The sequence below is a fragment of the Arachis ipaensis genome, chromosome B9, assembly GCF_059453495.1.
Source record: "Arachis ipaensis isolate K30076 ecotype BB chromosome B9, ASM5945349v1, whole genome shotgun sequence".
Classification (NCBI taxonomy): domain Eukaryota; kingdom Viridiplantae; phylum Streptophyta; class Magnoliopsida; order Fabales; family Fabaceae; genus Arachis; species Arachis ipaensis.
Window position 1 is genome coordinate 52,987,178 of NC_142444.1, and position 8,929 is coordinate 52,996,106.

An 8,929-nucleotide genomic window follows, 5' to 3' on the forward strand; every position below is an offset into this window, starting at 1 on the left:
TAGGTAGGTTGGGACTTTTGGGTTAATGTGATCAGGGCCATTTGACGTACTTCAAGTCTAGGGGTAGATATCACGTACTTAAGACTTTGAGAGTAGACTTAATGAGCTTGGTTCCTTATAATTGTCAAGGCATAGTTGTTAGACAAGGATGGTGATCCCAATTCCCGAGCCTAGCCAAGAGTTACCTTTATTATTCATACTTGAAATCAACTTTCTCAACCAATTGCTTTAGTTGTAGTTTCTTGTTTGGGTTACAATAGAATTAAGTGGAATGTTGTTTATTCATTGAAAGTGCTTATGTTTTGCTTAGTTGATTGAATTAATTGTTTCATTTTAAGATTACTTGTTTGTTAAGATTCCCATTTATTTTCATGCTTATAACTCACAACCCCGGATTTCTAACCAATGTCGAAGCACATGATTGCCCATTCCTTGTGAGACGACCCGAGGTTTGAATACTTCGGTTATTTCTATTGGGGTTGAACTTGTGACAACCAAATTCCTCTTCTAAATTTGACCCCCGAGGATTGTTGTTGGTAGAGCTATACTTACAACGCGGTTTTCTTGAAGAGAATCTTTACCAATACACCCTTGGCGCTTGCAGTGTCAAATTTTTGGTGCCGTTGCCGGGGAATGGTTGCAACATATGCCTTGATATTGGTTATGTGAATATTGTAGATAGTTTACTCTTTTACTTACTTAGCCATAGTTTAGATTTCCTTTACATTTATGCTATGACTTTCAAGTTTGATGACTCGGTCTCAACCGAATTCTAGCTTAGCCAATTTTGATCCCGAGATCGAAAGGACTTTATTACACACTCGGCAAGCTAGGCGGCGGTTGGACTATACACCTAGTACTTCGGCCTCTCTTGAGGAAAACACCGAATCACTAGACGTTACCGAGAGTGACTTAGAGTCTGTTACTTCCTATTCTTCTGTTGGCACTACTAATACATCTTTGCATCCTACAGGTGAGCCACACATGGCGGAGCCACGCCGGATCACTTTGCATGAGCAAGGAGCTCCGGATATCATACTTCAACCGTTGCAAGCAAGGTATCCTAACCTTGATCCGAACTTTGAGTTGAAGGGTAGCTTGATAAATCTACTTCCTAAGTATCATGGGTTGCCGGGTCAAGACCCCATCCGACATTTGAAGGATTTTCAAGTTGCTTGTTCTACGGCTCGAAGGCATGGAGCGGATGAGGTAGCTATCATGGTTTTTGCCTTCCCATTCTCTCTTGAAGCGCAAGCAAAAACATGGTTCTATTCGCTACCGGATGAGATTGTGACTAATTGGGATTTCTTGAGAAGAGAGTTTCTTGATAAATTCTTTCCATCAGAGAAGACCGACTACATCCGGAAAGAGATTTCGGGCATAATGCAAAGAGACCAAGAGAGTTTGTACGAGTAGTGGTCTCAGTTCAAGAGGTTATTAGAGTCATGTCTACACCACGGAATGACCACTAACTTACTCATTAGCTACTTTACCGGAGGTCTTTGTACGGAGGATAGAAGATTGCTCACCGCTTCTAGTGGTGGCTCCCTTTCGAAAAACAAGACGGAGGAAGAAGCTTGGGATTTGATAAAGAATGTTGCCGAATCTACACAACACACAAGAGTGAGGAGTAATCCCCTCAAGGGTGTGGTAGAACCATCCCCTTCCGAATCAAGCTTAACCAAGGCACTTGGGGATATGACCACCATCCTTACACAAATTCAAAGGGATCAAAAGGAATACTACTCCAACAAAGCCGTCCAAGCCCTACCTCCAGTTGCTCAACTTGAAGGCCCTCCTAGAATTTGTGGTTTGTGCTCTAGCACCACACATTACACCGACCAATGCCATCAAATTCAAGAGGAACATGCTCTTGTGGTAGCCAATGTGAATTACAACAACCGTCCACCCTACCCTTCTCAAGGTCAAAACAATTACCATCAAGGTGGTAGTCAACATCAAGGGTGGAGAGATAATGTAGAAGGAAGCAATCAAAACCAAAGATGGAACAACTCTCCTTCTCATCACAACAACAACCAATATTCATCCCAATATCACCACAACAACACCAACTACCAAGCCAACCAAGGCCACTCCAACCAAAACTAAAACAACTACACCAAGTACCAAGCACCACACCATAGACAACAAAATCAAAACCCAACTCCTCCATCTTCCAACAATCAAGTTGAAGAGCTTAGAGCCGCTATGGAAAAACGAGATGAGAGCAACAAGGCTCAATTTGATGCCTTGAGTACTCAATTGGCTAACCTCACCAACTTGCTTTCAAAGATAAACATGTCAAACCAACCACCAAACCCCAATAACAACATCAACCAACCCTCAAGTTCTTCTAACCTTCCATCCCAACCCCAACCAAACCCAAAGGGCGGTCTCAACGCCATCACTCTAAGGTCGGGGACTACATTAAAGGAGATACCTCCAAGGGGCATGGAGGATGTTCATGAGAAAGAGGTAGTTGTCGAAGCTCCACATGAAGAAGAGGTGGTAGACAAAAGGCATGAGGAAGAAGGAGTAAACCTCAAGAAACCCAAAAGGAAAGCTATAGTGGATGAGTCCGTTCCTATTCCATTCCCTTCCATGGTGAAGAAAGCAAAGAAGATACCGGAATTTGATTTGAACATGCTTCAAGTGTTCAAAAAGGTTGAGGTAACTATACCGCTCCTTGATGCTATTCAACAAATTCTAAAGTATGCAAAATTTTTGAAGGACTTATGTACACACAAGGATAGGATAGGAGAATTGGAGACATTATCCCTGGGTAGTTCAATTTCTTCCTTGATGGAACCTATTCCAAGAAAATGTGGTGACCCGGGACCATGCTTAGTGTCTTGTTGTATTGGTGGATACACTTTTCATGATTGTATGTGTGACTTGGGAGCTTGTGTTAGCATCATGCCACTTTCTATCTATGTGCGGTTGAATTTAGCTCCATTGAAGAAGTCGGCGGCGAGGTTTGCCTTAGCCGATAAAAGTGTGATCACAGTGATGGGAATAGCGGAAGATGTACTTGTGGCAATTAAGGATTTGGTCTTTTCGGTCGACTTCTACATCCTTGAAATGCCTCCAATAGAAAATAGAAGCTCATCCTCCGTTCTACTTGGTAGACCCTTCCTCAAAACCTCCAAATTCAAGCTAGATGCCTTCACCGGTGTATATTCCTTTGGGGTTGGAGACAAGACTATCAAGTTTAATTTAGAGGAAGCCATGAAACATTCTCCCGAAGAACATTCTATGCTCTGATGCGATGTAATTGATGAAGTGGTAGCGGAAGTGAAAGAGGAAGACCATGACAAGTCGTGCTACCCCACTGTTGAGGAGAAGGATGACCAAGAGGATGAACAAGAAGAAGAAATTATCAAGAATGAGTCCCATGAGCCTGATGAAAAGGAACATCATCTTGAGGTAAAAAGTGAACTAAAGCCCCTTCCATCTCATTTGAAATATGCTTTCTTAGAGGACAACCAAGGGTTTCCAGTCATTATTGCTAGTGAGCTCTCAAGTGAAGAAGAAAGAAAGCTCCTAGACGTTCTAAGAAAGTACAAGAAAGCAATAGGATGGAGCCTAGCGGATATTATAGGAATTGACCCCCGCAAGTGCATGCATAGGATATTTCTCTAAGATGGAGCCAAGCCGGTTAGGCAACCGCAAAGGAGGCTCAACCCAACCATCCTTGATGTAGTGAAGAAAGAGGTCACTTGATTACTGGATGCGGATATCATATACCCAATTTCCGACAGTGAGTGGGTGAGCCCGGTTCAAGTTGTTCCCAAGAAGTCGGGCATCACAACGGTCAAGAAGGACGACGGTGAAATGGTTACTAAAAGGGTACAAAATGCGTGGCCAGTATGTATTGACTACAGAAGATTGAACGCCGCCACATGGAAGGACCATTACCCCCTACCCTTCATTGATCAGATGCTAGACCGCTTGGCAGGTAAATCTCACTACTGTTTTCTTGATGGATTTACTGGCTATTTTCAGATACATATTGCTCCTGAAGATCAAAAGAAGACCATGTTTACCTGTCTGTTTGGCACCTTTGCCTATAAAAGGATGCCAATTGGACTATGTAACGCACCCGCTACCTTTCAGCGGTGCATGACGAGTGTCTTCTCCGATCTAATGGAGAATTGCCTGGAAGTTTTCATGGACGACTTCAGCATTTATGGTATCTCATTCGATTGTTGTTTAGAGAGCTTGGCCAAGGTCCTAGCTAGATGTGTTGACACCAACCTTGTCTTAAATTTTGAAAAATGTCACTTTATGGTACAACAAGGCATAGTGTTAGGACATGTAGTCTCTCATGAAGGCATTTCTGTGGACCCGGCCAAGGTCGATGTTATTACTACTTTACCTCACCCCTCATCCGTGAGGGAGGTCCACTCATTTTTGGGACATGCAGGATTTTATAGGCGCTTTATCAAGGACTTCAGCAAGATCGCTTTGCCATTGTCGCGCCTACTCCAAAAAGATGTGGATTTTGAGTTTGACAGTGAATGTGTAAAAGCTTTTGAAGAGCTAAGGAGAGTTCTCACCACGACACCGATCGTGCGAGGCCTCAACTGGACGTTGCCATTTGAGATAATGTGCGATGCGTCAAACTATGCTGTGGGTGCCGCGCTTGCACAGCGCGATGGTAAACTCCCTTATGTCATTGCTTACTCTTCTAAGACACTAGATACAGCACAATCCAACTATACCACTACCGAAAAAGAACTCTTAGCCATTGTTCATGCTTTAGATAAATTCAGATCTTATTTGCTAGGTTCAAAGATAGTGGTATACACAGATCATGCAGATTTAAAGTACTTATTGACAAAGAATGAGTCAAAGCCTAGACTCATACGTTGGATCTTGCTTTTGCAAGAATTTGACATTGAGATTAGGGTCCGGAGTAGATCTCAAAACCTGGTTACAGATCATTTAAGCCACATTGAGAATTTAAAAACTGATCCATTTCCGATCAATAACTCATTCCCATTGGATAGTTTGCATGCTGTGTCGGATAGCTTTCCTTGGTTTGCCCCGATGGCGAACTACTTGGTTGCAAGAATCTTCCCTCCCAACTTTTCGAAAAACCAAAGGGAGAAGTTGAGGAGTGATTCCAAATACTATATTTGGGATGACCCTCACCTGTGGAAGAGAGGCGTGGACCAAGTAATTCGAAGATGTGTCCCGGAATCCGAATTCCAACCGATCCTTGAAGCTTGTCATTCGTCCGAATGTGGTGGCCACTTTGGCCCACAAAGGATCGCTAAAAAAGTGTTGGATTGGGGATTCTGGTGGCCAACCTTATTCAAGGATGCTAACCGGTTATGTGTGTCTTGCCATCAGTGTCAGAAGTCAGGAAACGCATCCCAAAGGGATGAAATGCCTCAGTAACCTATGTTGTTCTGTGAGATATTTGATGAATAGGGCATTGACTTTATGGGACCGTTTCCCAACTCTAGTGGGTATCTGTATATTCTGTTAGCGGTTGACTACGTGTCAAAGTGGGTAGAGGCCGTGCCTACCCGCCTTGACGACGTCAATACCGTTGTTTCTTTCATAAGGAATCATATTGTATGCCGTTATGGGTCACCACAAGCAATCGTGAGCGACCAAGGATCCCACTTTTGTAACAGGAAGGTAGAAGCATTGCTCAAGCACTATGGAGTGACGCATAAGGTTGCTACTGCTTACCATCCGCAAACAAATGGGCAAGCGAAAGTGTCCAACCGGGAAATTAAGAGAATCTTGGAAAAAGTGGTCAATCCACAAAGAAAGGATTGGAGCCTCCGGTTAGGAGATGCATTATGGGCATATAGAACGGCCTACAAGACTCCGATAGGGATAAGCCCTTTCCAGATCGTCTATGGTAAGGCATGCCACCTTCCAGTGGAGATTGAGCATCGAGCCTATTGGGCGGTAAAGCAGTGCAACATGGATCTAGCCAAGGCGGGTGAAGCTAGGAAGCTATAATTAGAGGAGCTTGAATGCTTGAGGAATGAGTCATATGAGAATGCCCGAATCTACAAGGAAAAGACTAAAGCATTCCATGACCATCACATTCGGAAGAAGGACTTTCAAGAAGGAGATGAAGTCCTCTTCTACAACTCAAGGCTCCGATTTATGCCTGGCAAGCTCCGCTCTAGATGGGAAGGACCTTTCAAGGTGAAGGAGATGAAGCCCTACGGAGTGGTGGAATTGTTTGATCCCAAAAGTGAAGCGATTTTCAAGGTGAATGGACATAGAGTGAAGAAGTATCATGGTTGCAAGCCTCCAAGAGAGCTAGAGGTGTACATATTGGAGGATGCACCAAGAAGAGAGGAAGCTTAAGAAAAGGACCGTCCAACTTAAGGACATTAAAGAAAAGTGCTTGGTGGGAGGCACCCCACCATGGTAAGATCTTCCTTGTTTATACCATCTTCTTAGTATTCTTAATTTCTTGTGAATTTCAGAATCTTTTGATGATTGATTGAGTGCATAGGAATGTTAGTTTTGCTGATTTTATTGGATAGGAAGAATGTTCTTGTAGATAGGGTGTGCAAAAGCAAAGAAAACAAAAATTTGTTCTTTGAAAAAGGGCACCGACGCGCCAGTGCACAGTGCGCGCGCGCCGGTAGCAAATCCCCACTCTTGGGCCAAACACCCGAGAGTTATGCCCACTTCGTGCCCAACTCGCGCCAGGCACTCACGCGTCCGCGTACATGCCGCCTGCGCGCACTCTGGCAATTTAACCATCGACGCGCTAGCGCACGGTGCGCACGTGCGCCAATGGCGAATATGACTTCTCTGGTACAAAAACCAGAGAGTTGTGCCACAATTGGGCCAACCTTGTGCCAAAACCCACGCGTCCGCGCAGGGTGCACACCCGCGTGCCTACCTTACTGACTCACTCTGGTACAAAAACCAGAGACTTGTGCTAACTTTGTGCCACTTTTGTGCCTGAGGCACAACCTCTCTTGCGCGCGCGCGCCACTGACGTGCCCGCGCCATCTGCTAGCACTCTCACCGACGTGCCAGCGCACCTTGCGCGCGCGCGCTGGTTGCGCAAGTCAATTTAAGGCCTTCGCGCCTTGCCCTGTTTTCCTTTCTCTCAACCCCTTCTCTTCTGTAGTTTCTTTCTCTTCTCAATCCATCATTTCCCTTCTCTTCTTCTTCTTCCACAATCCACCACCATTGTCTCCGGCCACTCACCGGTGACAACCACTCTTTCCGGTAGCACTACACTTCTCCTATTTTCCATCTCATCCTCACAAAAGAAGGTTCAACTTTGTTCCTTCATACTCATCAAGGTTTTGTCTCTTCTTTTCCTTTACTTCCATTTTCCCTTACATTATATCTTTCTAGTTAGTTGCTTCTTATTGCTTTACTTTAGTCTCTCTTTTACTTGCATGACGATGTTTCTTGCTTTTTGTTTGCTTATTTTCCTTTTCTTTTCTTTATTTCTCCATGGATGTTGAATTTGAGCTTAGTTGCATTACTAGATCTTTTGTCACTCTTTTACCATTGTGTGATGTCTATGTGATGATTGATGTTCCATTTTGGGCTTTGAATTGGTTTAGTATTTCATAATTGCTCATTGCTTGATTATTGCACGCTAAGTGTTCGAGGAAATGCACATATACCATTTTGGCTCAAATTAGCCATATATTTCTCCATTTGGTGCTCCTTCCTCATTCACTTGCTTTTCCTTAAATGCATTGAGTCTAACTTGTGTGCTTAGAGTTGATACTTGCCAATTAGATATCATTGAACATGACTTGCTTTTTATTATGGATGCTTGAGACTACTCTTCTCATGCCATTGCATGCATTACTCCCTCTTGCATCCCATGCCAAGTGTTATGACCCTTGCTTTTACATCTACCACGTGCATTATAATTCACTTGCATGTCTTTTGTGAAATCGATTCTTGGGTTTAATGTTTTCCTTCTTTCTCTCCCTTTTTAGGATGGCCACCAAGAAAGGCAAGGTGATAGCTCCAAGGAAACCGGCCGCAAAGAGGGCACCCCAAAAATCAAATTCTAAGGCGCGTTCTTCAAAAGGAGCCAAACCCCTATCGAAGAAAGGAAAGACACCCGCTCCTATTGATGAGAATGACAAGGGCAAGCCAGCGAAAGATCCTTCAAGGTTCCCTAACTGCTTCTGTGAACTTATGTTTCCCTCCATAGCAGTAAGGAACTATCACCCTGAGCATCTACTCGCTCCGCCGGACAAGGTTGCTCCTTATATTCTGCCCCGCATTGAACAGCGAGGATGGGAGTTTCTTTTGCGAAAACCAAGAGAAATCAACCTCTCTTGGGTGGAAGAACTTTATACCAACTACCATCTTCCCTCTCTTCAATCGGTGTACATGCGCTGGAAGCAAGTCTCAGTTTCAGAAGAGGCTATTCAGCATGTGGTTAATGTCCTACCAGTGCCAAGTGACATGGATGGCTACCAAGAAGTCTTACATTAGCGTGAGAAGTATGGATTCAACTGGGACTCGATTCTCCGAGTCATTGTTGAACCAGAAGGATTTTGGATCCATGGTCGACTCTGGATGAGGCCCAAGAGCATTGATGCTCACTTCCTCACTGTGGAAGCTAGAGCTTGGGCCCAAATCCTATCCCACTATGTGCTGCCTAGCACCCACAAGTCGTCCATCACGGCGGACCTTGCCTTGCTTGTTTGGTGTGTTCTCACAGAGAAGCCAGTGAACATTCTGCCTCTTGTCAAGCAAGCGATGAGTCAAGTTCACGACTGGGGTAATTTGCCATTTCCAGCATTGGTGTCTGACTTAGTTGCTGCTGCGGGTGTTTCTTGGGAAGACAAGGATAAGAAGATTATGGTTCCGGCTAAGGGCGATGTGGTCCCAAGCGGGAAATACCTACACCTTCCCATGAACAAACCAAGCCTCGACATGGCCCCGCCACTTCTTT